The 14,580-nt window shown below is 38.6% G+C and overlaps 1 non-coding gene across 1 annotated transcript; it reads right to left on the reverse strand.

Moving 5' to 3' along the window:
* Positions 1 to 6,726: 6,726 nt before the first annotated feature.
* LOC148573553 (small nucleolar RNA R71) lies at positions 6,727 to 6,830 on the reverse strand. Its single transcript, XR_015906326.1, has one exon. It is a non-coding gene; the product is annotated as a small nucleolar RNA R71 (small nucleolar RNA).
* Positions 6,831 to 14,580: the final 7,750 nt, after the last annotated feature.

Consider the following 14,580-nt stretch of genomic DNA (forward strand, 5'->3'; position numbering starts at 1 on the left):
AATAAAAGTCAAAGCAATTAAATGCAAGGAAAGGAAACTTAAAATGCAAAAAAACCTCTTGGCAAGTAATTGAAGGCTAATGCTATCTATCCTAGCCATTAACCACAAACATATGATGATTATGAAGAGTTAATCCTACTTAGTCAACCTTACATCGAAGATAAGTCAAATAGGTATAGTTAATTTCAATCCCTAAGTCCTATGTCAACACTAAGGGGTCACATAGAGTCAAGGGAAACCAAATCAACTAACAACTCTAATATATCAAACAAGAATGGACATAAATGACTCAAGGGACACCAAAGTCAACAAAACCAAGCCAAGAGTGAAGAAAAACTAAGTAAAAACTAAGCCAAGTATTTTATCAAATACTTGGCGTGCATAAAAATAAAATAATATTAAAGTGCATTAAAATAAATTCTAAGGCTACCAAAAGCAAGATAATAGCAATAACAACTAAGGAAAGCAATAAATGATATGGAAACATAAATTGCATTAATTGAAAGTAAAATTAGCATAGAGTGTTCATAACATAAAAATAACAAAAGGAAGGAAATAACAAGGGAAGTAAAGAAGATAAGGACAAGAAAGCATGAAAACATAAAGCAAACTACATTAAAACAAGAATTAAAGACTGAAATTAAGGAAAATTAAACTAAACCTAACCTAATTCTAGAGAGAGGGGGGAGCTTCTCTCTCTAGAAACAAAGAGAAAAGCATGTAAAATATAACCCTAATTGCCCCCCTTCATTCCTCTTCACTTTGGCCTTAAATAGCTTCAGAAAATGAGTTGGACTGGATTTTAGAGGCCCAAAAATCGCCCCCAGCGATTTGCATTAATGACCTCACATGCATGCATGCGTGTGTACGCACGACCTACTGTGCGTATGCACGGTTGCACAGAATTTCCATCGTGCATACGCACGACATTTGGTGCATACGCATCCTTGCATGAAGTCACCGTTGTGCGTACGCACGCATCACTGTGCGTACGCATCTTTGTAATAGCTTCCAAATCTCATTTTCTTCATGATTTCTCCCCTTTTTGATGCTCTTTCTTCATTTCTTCAACCCAAATTTACCTTGAAAACCTGAAATCACTTAACAAATACATCAAGGCACCAAATGAGATTAAAGTGAACTAAAATTGACCAAATTAAGCACAAAAGAGCATATTTTCACTTTCAAGTACCATTTAGGGAGAAATCTCAAAAGCATGCTATTTAGATGAATAAATGTGGGTTTACGCGATGAAATCTACTCAAATCAAACCAAAATATATCGTAAAATATGGACTCATCAATTCCCCCACACTTAAACAATAGCATGTCCTCATGCTAAACACAACCAAAGTAGAAGAATGAAAGGGTAAACATTTTATTTAATGCAACTATACTAAATGCTATCTATATATATCTACAATATGCTTCCTATTGAGTTTGGTAAAAACAAACAAAAGAATCTCAATCAATCCATAGTATAAACTTAGGGCCAAGACAAGAAAATATAGCAATATAATCAATGTCCAAAGATTTGATTTGAAATTCTCAAAATTCAATTCAACATCTTGTTAGAAGATACAATATAAGAGATGGAATCATAGAATTGAGCGATTGAACCCCTCACCGGATGTGTTTACACTCTAATCGCTTAGTGTTTAGGGCTTAATCACTCAATCCTCCTTTAATCATGTTTTCAAAGATTTGCAATTCATCTAACAATAAATTAATATTTGATGAATGAATGCAAATATCATGAGGTCTTTTGTGGGTTGTAATGGGCTTAGGTAAGGGTATGATCAATATGGTTAAGTGGGCTAATAGATTGGATCTTTGATTCGCTCAAGTATGTCACCTAATCCTATATCATCCTATATACATGACAAAACAATCTAACTACCCATTTATCCCTTTTTTATGTTCACTCATGCATCTTTCTTTTTCAATTCACACACATATGCATCCTTTATTTACATTCTTATTATCATTTCTTTTTCTTTCTTTCTCTTTTTTTTATTATTATCATCACAAAGAAGATGCATATGTTTTAAATGATGAATGCATGAGTGATTGCCTATTTTTTCCAAATTTTCAATATGAGAATCCAAAACACTTACTACTAAAGTTTCTCACAAATTCCCCCCACAATCGATTAACACACACACACACTCAAACCCAAGCTAATCAAAGATGCAATACATGGACATAATGGTTTTTCGCTTAGGGCAAAAGATGTGCTTAAAATTAGAACAAAAGGGGAATTAAAAGGCTCAAAAGTAGTTACAAAGGTAGATGTGAGGGTTGGCCATATAGGTTAAGTGAGTTCAAATTCAAGAATGGCCTCAATAATACTAAATGCATTCAAAACAACAAATATAGGATATATAGATTAAAGCAAATCAAAGATCACAATCATAAAGGAGTATAACACACAAGAACAAAATTTGTGGTTGAAAATGTGCAACCACACAATTAAGGCTCAAATCTCACTTGGTATTTGTTCAAGCTCTTTTCTATGTTCCATAAGAAGATACTTCAAGCAATTTCAAAAATAATTTTCAAATCTAATCAATGGAATGTCCAAAAAGAGATTTCTTGAAAATTCTTTGTTGTTTTACCAAACTTATTCAATCTAACATACAACATGTAAATATTTACTATCATATAACTATAAGCATTAAAGAGATATATACAAATAAACCAAACCAAACAAAAATGCAAACAAGAATAAAAAATTGCAAAAATTGAAGAAAAAGAACAAAAAGAGTATTACAAAGTGTCTAAGGAAAGAAATTTTACCCCCTTGAAGTTAGCGATCCTCCCCTCACTTAAATAATGCACGGTCCTCCGTGCATGCACATGATCCAGGGGATGAAGGGCTTTGAGGCTCCACCTTCAGCTGATGGACTCCGGGGGCTCCAGTTGCTGTATAAACAAATAAACAACAATTAAGAAAAAGTAAGATGTATGTGGTATGATAAAAAAGCAATGTGCGTATTCTAAATGCGCGCACAATTTAGAACACAACACATCGATCAGATAAAACAATAACCACAAAAGCAAAAGAAATAGCATGTTCCTCAATCATGTAGTTCTAGATTGCAAGTAATAAATAAGCAAGACTTAAGGCACAAACAACCTAGGTAACCACAACTAAAGTGAATTGAGTATAAAATATATTGGATAGTGAGGTTGCGCAAGTGAAAGTGCAAAGTGAATAAAAAATGGCACAATCAACAACAACCAATTCATTGATAAAAAGAGACTACTTATTCACTGATGAGCGGATAATTTATACGCTTTTTGGCATTGTTTTTAGTATATTTTTAGTATATTTTAGTTAGTTTTATTATATTTTTATTAGTTTTTAAATAAAAATCACTTTTCTGGACTTTACTATGAGTTTGTGTATTTTTCTGTGATTTCAGGTATTTTCTGGCTGAAATTGAGGGACCTGAGCAAAAATCTGATTCAGAGGCTGAAAAAGGACTGTAGATGCTGTTGGATTCTGACCTCCCTGCACTCAAAGTGGATTTTCTGGAGCTATAGAAGCCCAATTGGCGCGCTCTTAATTGCGTTGGAAAGTAGACATCCTGGGCTTTCCAACAATATATAATAGTCCATACTTTTCCCGAGATTTGATGGCCCAAACAGGTGTTCCAAGTCAGCTTAAGAATTCTGGCGTCAAAACGCCAGAACTGGCACAAAAGCTAGAGTCAAACACCCAAACTGTCACAAAAGCTGGCGTTTAACTCCAAGAAAAGTCTGTACACATGGAAGCTTCAATGCTCAGCCCAAGCACACACCAAGTGGGCCCGAAAGAAGATTTCTGCATTAATTACCTATTTCTGTAACCCTAGGCTACTAGTCTTCTATAAATAGGACCTTTTGCTATTGTATTTTCATCTCTTAATCATACTTTGATAGACCTTTTCACGTTTGGGGGCTGGCCTCACGGCCATGCCTAGACCCTTTTGTTCTTATGTATTTTCAACGGTGGAGTTTCTACACACCATAGATTAAGGTGTGGAGCTCTACTGTTCTTCATGAATTAATGCAAAGTACTACTGTTTTTCTATTCAATTCACGCCTACTTCTTCTCTAAGATATCCATTCGATGTTCAACTTGATGAATGTGATGATCCGTGACACTCATCATCATTCTCACCTATGAACATGTGCCTGACAACCACCTCTATTCTACTAGCAATGGCTTGAATGCGTATCTCTTGGGTTTCTAATCTAAGATTGGAACCTTCGTGGTATAGGCTAGAATCAATTGGCGGCCATTCCTGAGATTCGGAAAGTCTAAACCTTGTCTGTGGTATTCCGAGTAGGATCTGGGAAGGGATGACTGTGAAGAGCTTCAAACTCGCGAGTGTTGGGCGTGTGACAGACGCAAAAGGATCAATGGATCATATTCCAACATGATCGAGAACCGACAGATGATTAGCCGTGCTGTGACAGCGCATTTGGAACATTTTCACTGAGAGAACGGGAAGTAGCCATTGACAACGGTGATGCCCAACATAAAGCTTGCCATGGAAGGGAGTATGAATGATTGGATGAAGGCAATAGGAAAGCAGAGGTTCAAGAGGAACAAAGCATCTTCATACGCTTATCTGAAGTTCCTACCAATGAATTACATAAGTATCTCTATCTTTATTTTATTTATCTTTTAATTATCAATTCTCCATAACCATTTGAATCCGCCTGACTGAGATTTACAAGATGACCATAGCTTGCTTTAAGCCGACAATCTCCGTGGGATCGACCCTTTCTCGCGTAAGGTTTATTACTTGGACGATCCAGTACACTTGCTAGTTAGTTGTGCGGAGTTGTGATAAAGAGTTGAGATTACAATTGTGCGTACCAAGTTGTTGGCGCCATTGATGATCACAATTTCGTGCACCAAGTTTTTGGCACCGTTGCCGGGGATTGTTCGAGTTTGGACAACTGACGGTTCATCTTGTTGCTTAGATTAGGTACTTTTCTTTTTATTTTTCAGAATTTTTAAGAATGAATTTTAGAGTTTCAAGTTGATGTTCTTATCATCACAAAAGCTGATTGATTCTCATCAATTTAGCTGCTGAATGTAGTGTCCTGCTGAAGCTTGGCTAGCCATGTCTAATCTTTATAGACTGAAACTTTAGACTAACATTGCATGATTCTTGGAATTCTTATTAAAAGTTTTGAATCTCTTTATTCTCTTTTCCATATAATTTTCGAAAAATCACAAAAAAAAATTTAAAATCATAAAAATTCAAAAATATTTTCAAAATTGTGTCTTTTCAAGTCAATAATACAGAGAATTGAAGATTCAGAACATTCAGCAGAGGAATTAAACAGAAAAAGCTGGGCGTTCAAAATGCCCAGTGAAGAAGGAAAACTGGCGTTTAAATGCCAGCCAGGGTTTAACGCCCAAAAAGGTAGCATTTTGGGCGTTAAACGCCAGAATGGATGGCATTCTGGGCGTTTAACGCCAGGATGACACTAGAGGGAAGATTTTGTTTTTAATCCAAATTTTTTTTAAATCTTCATAATTTTTCAAAATCAAATCTTTTTCAAATCATATCTTTTCAATAATATCTTTTCAAAATAAATTTCTTTCCATTTTTTTACTATTTTCAAAAATACTTGCTAACAATTAATGATTTAATTCAAAATTTTTAAGTTGTTACTTGCCTATTAAGAAAGGATCAAATTTTAATTCTAGGATCATATCTTTTAATTTCTTGACTAGTCAAGTAATCAACTTTAATTTTAAAACTTTCTTTTTAAATTTGATTCTCAATCATATCTTCTCAATCATATCTTTTCAATCACGTCTTTTTCAAAATTAAGTTTCAATCATATCTTTTTTATTTCTAATTTCAAAATCTTTTTCAAAAATCACTTAATTTCTTTCCCAATCTTAATTCTCGAAAATCATCAATCAAATTTTCAAAATTTCTTTTAATTATTTCAAAATCTTTTTAATTTATTCTTCCCCTCTCCTCACATCCTTCTATTTAAAGGACTAACACTCCTCCACTATCAACAATTCGAACTCTATCCCTCTTGATAAGTTTGAATTCTTCTCTTTCTACCTTTTCCTTCTATTCTTCTTTTCCTCTGACACTTCAAAGAATCTCTATACTGTGACATAGAGGATTCCATACTTTCTTGTTCTCTTCTCTTTCATATGAGAAGGAGCAAGGACAAAAGTATTCTTGTTGAGGCTGATCCTGAACCTGAAAGGACCTTGAAGAGAAAGCTAAGAGAAGTTAAAGTACAACTCTCTATAGAGGACCTAACAACAATTTTCAAACAAGAAGAAGCCATGGCAGCCAAAAACAACAACAATGCCAACAATGCAAGGAAGGTGCTTGGTGACTTTATTGCACCTACTCCCGACTTCTATGGGAGAAGCATCTCAATCCGTGCCATTGGAGCAAACAACTTTGAGCTTAAGCCTCAATTAGTTTCACTAATGCAACAGAATTGCAAGTTTCATGGACTTCCATTGGAAGATCCTCATCAGTTCTTAGCTGAATTCTTACAAATCTGTGACACTGTCAAGACCAATGGGGTTGATCCCGAGGTCTATAGACTTATACTTTTTCCCTTTGCTGTAAGAGACAGAGCTAGAACATGGTTGGATTCACAACCTAAAGAAAGCCTGAACTCTTGGGAAAAGCTAGTCAATGCCTTCTTGGCAAAGTTCTTTCCACCTCAAAAATTGAGTAAGCTTAGAGTGGAAGTCCAAACCTTCAGACAGAAGGAAGGTGAATCCCTCTATGAAGCTTAGGAAAGATACAAGTAATTAATCAGAAGGTGCCCTTCTGACATACTTTCAGAATGGAGCATCATAAGTATCTTCTATGATGGTCTGTCTGAACTGTCCAAGATGTCATTGGACAGCTCTGCTGGAGGATCTCTTCATCTGAAAAAGACGCCTGCAGAAGCTCAGGAACTCATTGAGATGGTTGCAAATAACCAATTCATGTACACTTCTGAAAGGAACCCTGTGAATAATGGGACAAATCAGAAGAAAGGAGTTCTTGAGATTGATACTCTGAATGCCATACTGGCTCAGAATAAAATATTGACTCAGCAAGTCAATATGATTTCTCAAAGTCTGTCTGGAATGCAAGCTGTACCAGGCAGTACTAAGGAAGCTTCATCTGAGGAAGAAGCTTATGATCCTGAGAACCCAGCAATGGAAAAGGTGAATTACATGGGAGATTCCTATGGAAACACCTATAATCCTTCATGGAGAAATCATCCAAATCTCTAATGGAAGGACCAACAGAGGCCTCAACAAGGCTTCAATAACAACAATGGTGGAAGAAACAGGTTTAGCAATAGCAAGCCTTTTCCATCATCTTCTCAGCAACAGACAGAGAATTCTAAGCAGAGCCACTCTGATTTAGCAACCATAGTCTCTGATCTAATTAAAACCACTCAAAGTTTCATAACTGAAACAAGGTCCTCCATTAGAAATTTGGAGGCACAAGTGGGTCAGCTGAGTAAGAAAGTTACTGAACTCCCTCCTAGTACTCTCCCAAGCAATACAGAAGAGAATCCAAAGAGAGAGTGCAAGGCCATAAACACATCTCACATGGCCGAACCTGGAGAGGAGGAAGAGGCAATGATCTCCACTGAGGAAGACCTCAATGGACGTCTACTGGCCTCCATGGAATTCCCTTATGAGAAACCATGGGAATCTGAGGCTCACACAGAGACCATAGAGATTCCATTGAATTTACTCCTACCATTCATAAGCTCTGATGAGTATTCTTCCTCTGAAGAGGAGGAAGATGTTACTGAAGAGCAAGTTGCTAAGTACCTTGGAGCAATCATGAAGCCAAATGCCAAGTTATTTGGTAATGAGACTTGGGAGAATGAACCTCCATTGCTCACTAAAGAACTGGATGACTTGACTAGACAGAAATTACCTCTGAAGAGACAAGATCCTGGGAAGTTCTCAATATCTTGTTGGTGCACGAAATTGTGATCATCAATGGCGCCATCAACATGGTACGCTCAATTGTAATCTCAACTTTTTATTACAACTTCGTACAACTAACCAGCAAGTGCACTGGGTCGTCCAAGTAATAAACCTTACGCGAGTAAGGGTCGATCCCACAGAGATTGTTGGTATGAAGCAAGCTATGGTCACCTTGTAAATCTCAGACAGGCGGATATCAAAAGGTTATGGAGTTTTCGAAATTAAATAAGAAGTAAACATAAAATAAGGATAGAAATACTTATGTAATTCATTGGTTAGAATTTTAGATAAGCGTATAGAGATGCATTCGTTCCTCTGAACCTCTGCTTTTCTGCTGTCTTCATCCAATCAATCTTACTCCTTTCCATGGCTGGCTTTATGTAAGGACATCACCATTGTCAATGGCTACTTTTGATCCTCTCTGGAAAATGGTCCGATGCGCTGTCACTGCATGGCTAATCGTCTGGAGGCGTCACCGTTGTCAATGGCTGCATCCCATCCTCTTGTGAAAATGGTCCAAATGCTCTGTCACAGCACGGCTAATCATCTGAGGTTCTCGATCATGCTGGAATAGGATTCACCCTCCTTTTGCGTCTGTCACTACGCCCAGCAATCGTGAGTTTGAAGTTCGTCACAGTCATTCAATCCCAGAGTCCTACTCGGAACACCACAGACAAGGTTTAGACTTTCCGGACTCTCATGAATGCCGCCATCAATCTAGCTTATACCACGAAGATTCTGATTAAGAGATCCAAGAGATACTCATTCAATCTAAGGTAGAACGGAAGTGGTTGTCAGGCATGCGTTCATAGGGAATGATGATGATTGTCACGTTCATCACATTCAGGTTGAAGTGCGAATGAATATCTTAGAAGCGGAGTAACTTGAATTGAATAGAAAAACAGTAGTACTTTGCATTAATTCTTGAGGAACAGCAGAGCTCCACACCTTAATCTATGGAGTGTAGAAACTCTACCATTGAAAATACATAGGTGAAAGGTCCAGGCATGGCCGAATGGCCAGCCCCTCTGATCTAAGAACCAGGCATCCAAAGATGTCTAATACAATAGTAAAAAGTCCTATTTATAATAAACTAGCTACTAGGGTTTACAGAAGTAAGTAATTGATGCATAAATCCACTTCCGGGGCCCACTTGGTGTGTGCTTGGGCTGAGATTGAATGTTACACGTGCAGAGGCTCTTTCTGGAGTTGAACGCCAGGTTGTAATGTATTTCTGGCGTTCAACTCTGGTTTGTGACTTGTTTCTGGCGCTTAACTCTAGACAGCAGCGTAGAACTGGCGTTCAACGCCCTTTTACATCGTCTAAACTCGTTCAAAGTATGGACTATTATACATTGCTGAAAAGCCCTGGATGTCTACTTTCCAACGCAATTGGAAGAGCGCTAGTTTGAGTTCTGTAGCTCCAGAAAATCCACTTTGAGTGCAGGGAGGTCAGAATCCAACAGCATCAGTAGTCCTTCTTCAACCTCTGAATCTGATTTTTGCTCAAGTCCCTCAATTTCAGCCAGAAAATACCTTAAATCACAGAAAAACACACAAACTCATAGTAAAGTCCAGAAATGTTAATTTAACATAAAAACTAATAAAAACATCCCTAAAAGTAACTAGATTCTACTAAAAACATACTAAAAATAATGCCAAAAAGCGTATAAATTATCCGCTCATCACAACACCAAAATTAAATTGTTGCTTGTCCCCAAGCAACTGAAAATCAAATAGGATAAAAAGAAGAGAATATACTATAAATTCCAAACTATCAATGAAACATAGCTCCAATCAGATGAGCGGGACTTGTAGCTTTTTGCCTCTTGAATAGTTTTGGCATCTCACTTTATCCATTGAAGTTCAGAATGATTGGCTTCTATAGGAACTCAGAGTTCAGATAGTGTTATTGATTCTCCTAGTTCAGTATGATGATTCTTGAACACAGCTATTTTATGAGTCTTGGCCGTGGCCCTAAGCACTTTGTTTTCCAGTATTACCACCAGATACATAAATGCCACAGACACATAATTGGGTGAACCTTTTCAGATTGTGACTCAGCTTTGCTAAAGTCCCCAATTAGAGGTGTCCAGGGTTCTTAAGCACACTCTTTTTTTTTTTTGCTTTGGACCTTGACTTTAACTGCTCAGTCTCAAGTTTTCACTTGACACCTTCACGCCACAAGCACATGGTTAGGGACAGCTTGGTTTAGCCGCTTAGACCAGGATTTTATTCCTTTAGGCCCTCCTATCCACTGATGCTCAAAGCCTTGGGATCCTTTTTATTTGCCCTTGCCTTTTGGTTTTAAGGGTTATTGGCTTTTTGCTCTTGCCTCTTGGTTTTAAGAGCTTTTGGCTTTTTCTGCTTGCTTTTTCTTTTTTTCTATTTTTTTTCGCTATTTTTTTTCTTTTTTTTTTCTCTGCAAGCTTTGTTCTTTGCTGCTTTTTCTTGCTTCAAGAATCATTTTTATGATTTTTCAGATTATCAAATAACATGTCTCCATATCATCATTCTTTCAAGAGCCAACATATTTTACATTCTTAAACAACAACTTCAAAAGACATATGCGCTGTTCAAGCATTCATTCAGAAAACAAGAAGCATTGTCACCACATCAATATAATTAAACAAAGTTCAAAGATAAATTCGAAACTCATGTACTTCTTATTCTTTTGAATTAAAACAGTTTTCATTTAAGAGAGGTGATGGATTCATAGGACATTCATAACTTTAAGACAAAGTTACTAAATACTAATGATCATGTAATGAAGACATAAACATGGATAAGCACTTAACATAGAGAAAACGAAAAACAGAGAATGTAAGAACAAGGAATGAGTCCACCTTAGTGATGGTGGCGTTTCCTTCTTGAGGAACCAATGATGTCCTTGAGCTCTTCTATGTCTCTTCCTTGTCTTTGTTGCTCCTCCCTCATTGCTTTTTGATCTTCTCTTATTTCATGAAGGATGATGGAGTGCTCTTGATGTTCCACCCTTAATTGTCCCATGTTGGAACTTAATTCTCCTAGGGAGGTGTTGATTTGCTCCCAATAGTTTTGTGGAGGAAAATGCATTTGAGGCATCTCCGGGATCTCATGGTGATGAGCTTCCTGCGCCTCTTGAGCTCCATCAATGGGCTCTCTTGCTTGCTCCATCCTTTTCTTAGTGATGGGCTTCTCTTCCTCAATGGGAATGTCTCCTTCTATGAAAGCTCCAGCTGAGTAACATAGATGGCAAATAAGATGAGGAAAAGCTAGCCTTGCCATGGGGGAGGACTTTTCGGCCATTTTGTAGAGTTCAAGAGAGATGACTTCATGAACTTCTACTTCCTCTCCAATCATGATGCTATGAATCATGATGGCCCGATCCACAGTAACTTCAGATCGGTTGCTAGTGGGGATGATGGAGCGTTGGATGAACTCCAACCATCCTCTAGCCACAGGCTTGAGGTCCAGTCTTCTTAGTTGAACCAGCTTGCCTTTGGAGTCAATCTTCCATTGAGCTTCTTCCACACATATGTCCATGAGGACTTGGTCCAACCTTTGATTAAAGTTGACCCTTCTAGTGTAGGGGCGTGCATCTCCTTGCATCATAGGCAAGTTAAACGCCAACCTCACATTTTTCGGGCTAAAATCTAAGTATTTTCCCCGAACTATGGTGAGATAATTCTTTGGGTCCGGGTTCTTACTTTGATCATGGTTCCTAGTGATCCATGCATTGGCATAGAACTCTTGAACCATTAGGATGCCGACTTGTTGGATGGGTTTTGTTAGAACCTCCCAACCTCTTCTTTGGATTTCATGTCGGATCTCCGGATACTCATTCTTCTTGAGCTTGAGAGGGACCTCAGGGATCACCTTCTTCTTGGCCACAACATCATAGAAGTGGTCTTGATGAGCTTTGGAGATGAATCTTTCCATCTCCCATGACTCGGAGGTGGAAGCTTTTGTCTTTCCTTTCCCTTTTCTAGAGGATTCTCCGGTCTTAGGTGCCATCAATGGTAATGGAAAAACAAAAAGCTTATGATTTTACCACACCAAACTTAGAATATTGCTCGTCCTCGAGCAAGAAAAGAAAGAATAGATGATGAAGAAGAAGAAAATATGGAGGAGAGGGGGGAGTGGTGTATTCGGCCAAGAAGAGAAGAGAGGGTTGTGTTGTGTGAAAATGAGGAAGAATGGAGGGTTATATATAGGGAAGGGAGGGGGGGTATGGTTCGGCCATAAGGGTGGGTTTTGGGTGGGAAATTGATTTTAAATTTTGAAGGTAGGTGGAGTTTATGAGGTAGGTTTATGCGGAAGAGTGGATGGATGTGAGTGGTGAAGTGGTGATAGGGAAGAGAGATTGAGGTGAATGGAGGTAGGTGGGGATCCTGTGGGGTCCACAGATCCTGAGGTGATCCTGTGGGGTCCACAGATCCTGAGGTGTTCAAGGATTTACAACCTTACACCCAATTAGGCATGCAAAATGCCCTTGCACACAACTCTGGGCGTTCAGCGCCAGATTGGTGCTTGTTCTGGGCGTTGAACGCCCATTTGTTGCCCATTTCTAGCGTTGAACGCCAGAACCATGCTTGTTCTGGGCGTTCAGTGCCAGCTCTTCTCCAGGGCTCTGTTCTGGCGTTCAAACGCCCAGATACTGCCCATTTTGGGCGTTCAGCGCCATAACCATGCTCTGTTCTGGCGTTGAACGCCAGCCAGATGCATCTTACTGGCGTTTAAACGCCAGTAAGGTCTTCTTCCAGGGTGTGATTTTTCTTCTGCTGTTTTTGATTCTGTTTTCAATTTTTTTATTTATTTTGTGACTCCACATGATCATGAACCTAATAAAACATGAAAAACAATAAAAATAGAAATTAGATAAAAATTGGGTTGCCTCCCAACAAGCACTTCTTTAAAGTCAATAACTTGACAGTGGGCTCTCATGGAGCCTCACAGATGTTCAGAGCATTGTTGAGACTCTCCAACACCAAACTTAGAGTTTGGATATGGGAGTTCAACACCAAACTTAGAGTTTGACTGTGGGAGCTCTGGTTGACTCTGCAATGAGAGAAGCTTACTATGCTTCCTCTCCATGGGTACAGAGAGAGATCCTTGAGTTTTAAACACAAGGTTGTCCTCATTTAATTGAAGGATCAATTCTCCTCTGTCCACATCAATCACAGCTCTTGTTGTGGCTAGGAAGGGTCTTCCAAGGATGATGAATTCATCCTCATCCTTCCCAGTGTCTAGGACTATGAAATCAGCAGGGATGTAAAGGCCTTCAACCTTTACTAACACATCCTCTACTTGTCCATAAGCCTATTTTCTTGAATTGTCTGCCATCTCTAATGAGATTTTAGTGGCTTGCACCCCATAGATTCCCAGTTTCTCTATTACAGAGAGGGGCATGAGGTTTATCCCTGAACCAAGGTCACACAGAGCCTTTTCAAAGATCATGTTGCCTATGATACAAGGTATTACGAACTTTCCAGGATCCTGTTTCTTCTGAGGCAATGTCAGTTGATCCAGATCACTTAGTTCATTGGTGAACAAGGGAGGTTCATCTTTCCAAGTCTCAATACCAAATAATTTGGCATTCAGCTTCATGATTGCACCAAGAAACTTGGCAGCTTGCTCTTCAGTAACCTCCTCATTCTCTTCAGAAGAGGAATACTCATCAGAGCTCATGAATGGCATAAGGAGGTTCAATGGAATCTCTATGGTCTCTAGATGAGTCTCAGATCCCCTTGGTTCCTCAAAGGGAAGCTCCTTATTGATCACTGGACGTCCCAGGAGGTCTTCCTCCTTGGGATTCACGTCCTCTCCTTCCTTCACAGGTTCGGCCATGGTGATTAATTCAATGGCCTTGCACTCTCCTTTTGGATTTTCTTCTGTATTGCTTGGGAGAGTACTAGGAGGGAGTTTAGTGATCCTTTTACTCAGTTGGCCCACTTGTGCCTCCAAATTTCTAATGGATGACCTTGTTTCATTCATGAAAGTTACAGTGGCCTTAGATAGATCAGATACTAAGTTTGCTAAATTAGAGGTATTTTGTTCAGAGTTCTCTGTCTGTTGCTGAGTGGATGATGGAAAAGGTTTACTATTGTTAAACCTGTTTCTTCCACCATTATTAAAGCCTTGTTGAGGCTTTTGATCCTTCCATGAGAAATTTGGATGATTTCTCCATGATGGGTTATAGGTGTTTCCATGAGGTTCACCCATATAATTTACCTCTGCTATTGCAGGGTTTTCAGGATCATAAGCTTCTTCTACAAAAGATGCCTCTTGAGTACTGTTGGATGCAGCTTGCATTCCATTCAGACTCTGAGAAATCATATTGACTTGCTGAGTCAATATTTTGTTCTGAGCCAATATGGCATTCAGAGTATCAATTTCAAGAACTCCCTTCTTCTGAGGCGTCCCATTACTCATAGGATTCCTCTCAGAAGTGTACATGAACTGGTTATTAGCAACCATGTCAATGAGTTCTTGAGCTTCTGCAGGCGTTTTCTTTAGGTGAATGGATCCACCTGCAGAAGTATCCAATGACATCTTAGCTAGTTCAGACAAACCATCATAGAATATATCCAGGATGGTCTATTCTGA

The sequence above is a fragment of the Arachis ipaensis genome, chromosome B2, assembly GCF_059453495.1.
Source record: "Arachis ipaensis isolate K30076 ecotype BB chromosome B2, ASM5945349v1, whole genome shotgun sequence".
Classification (NCBI taxonomy): Eukaryota; Viridiplantae; Streptophyta; class Magnoliopsida; order Fabales; family Fabaceae; genus Arachis; species Arachis ipaensis.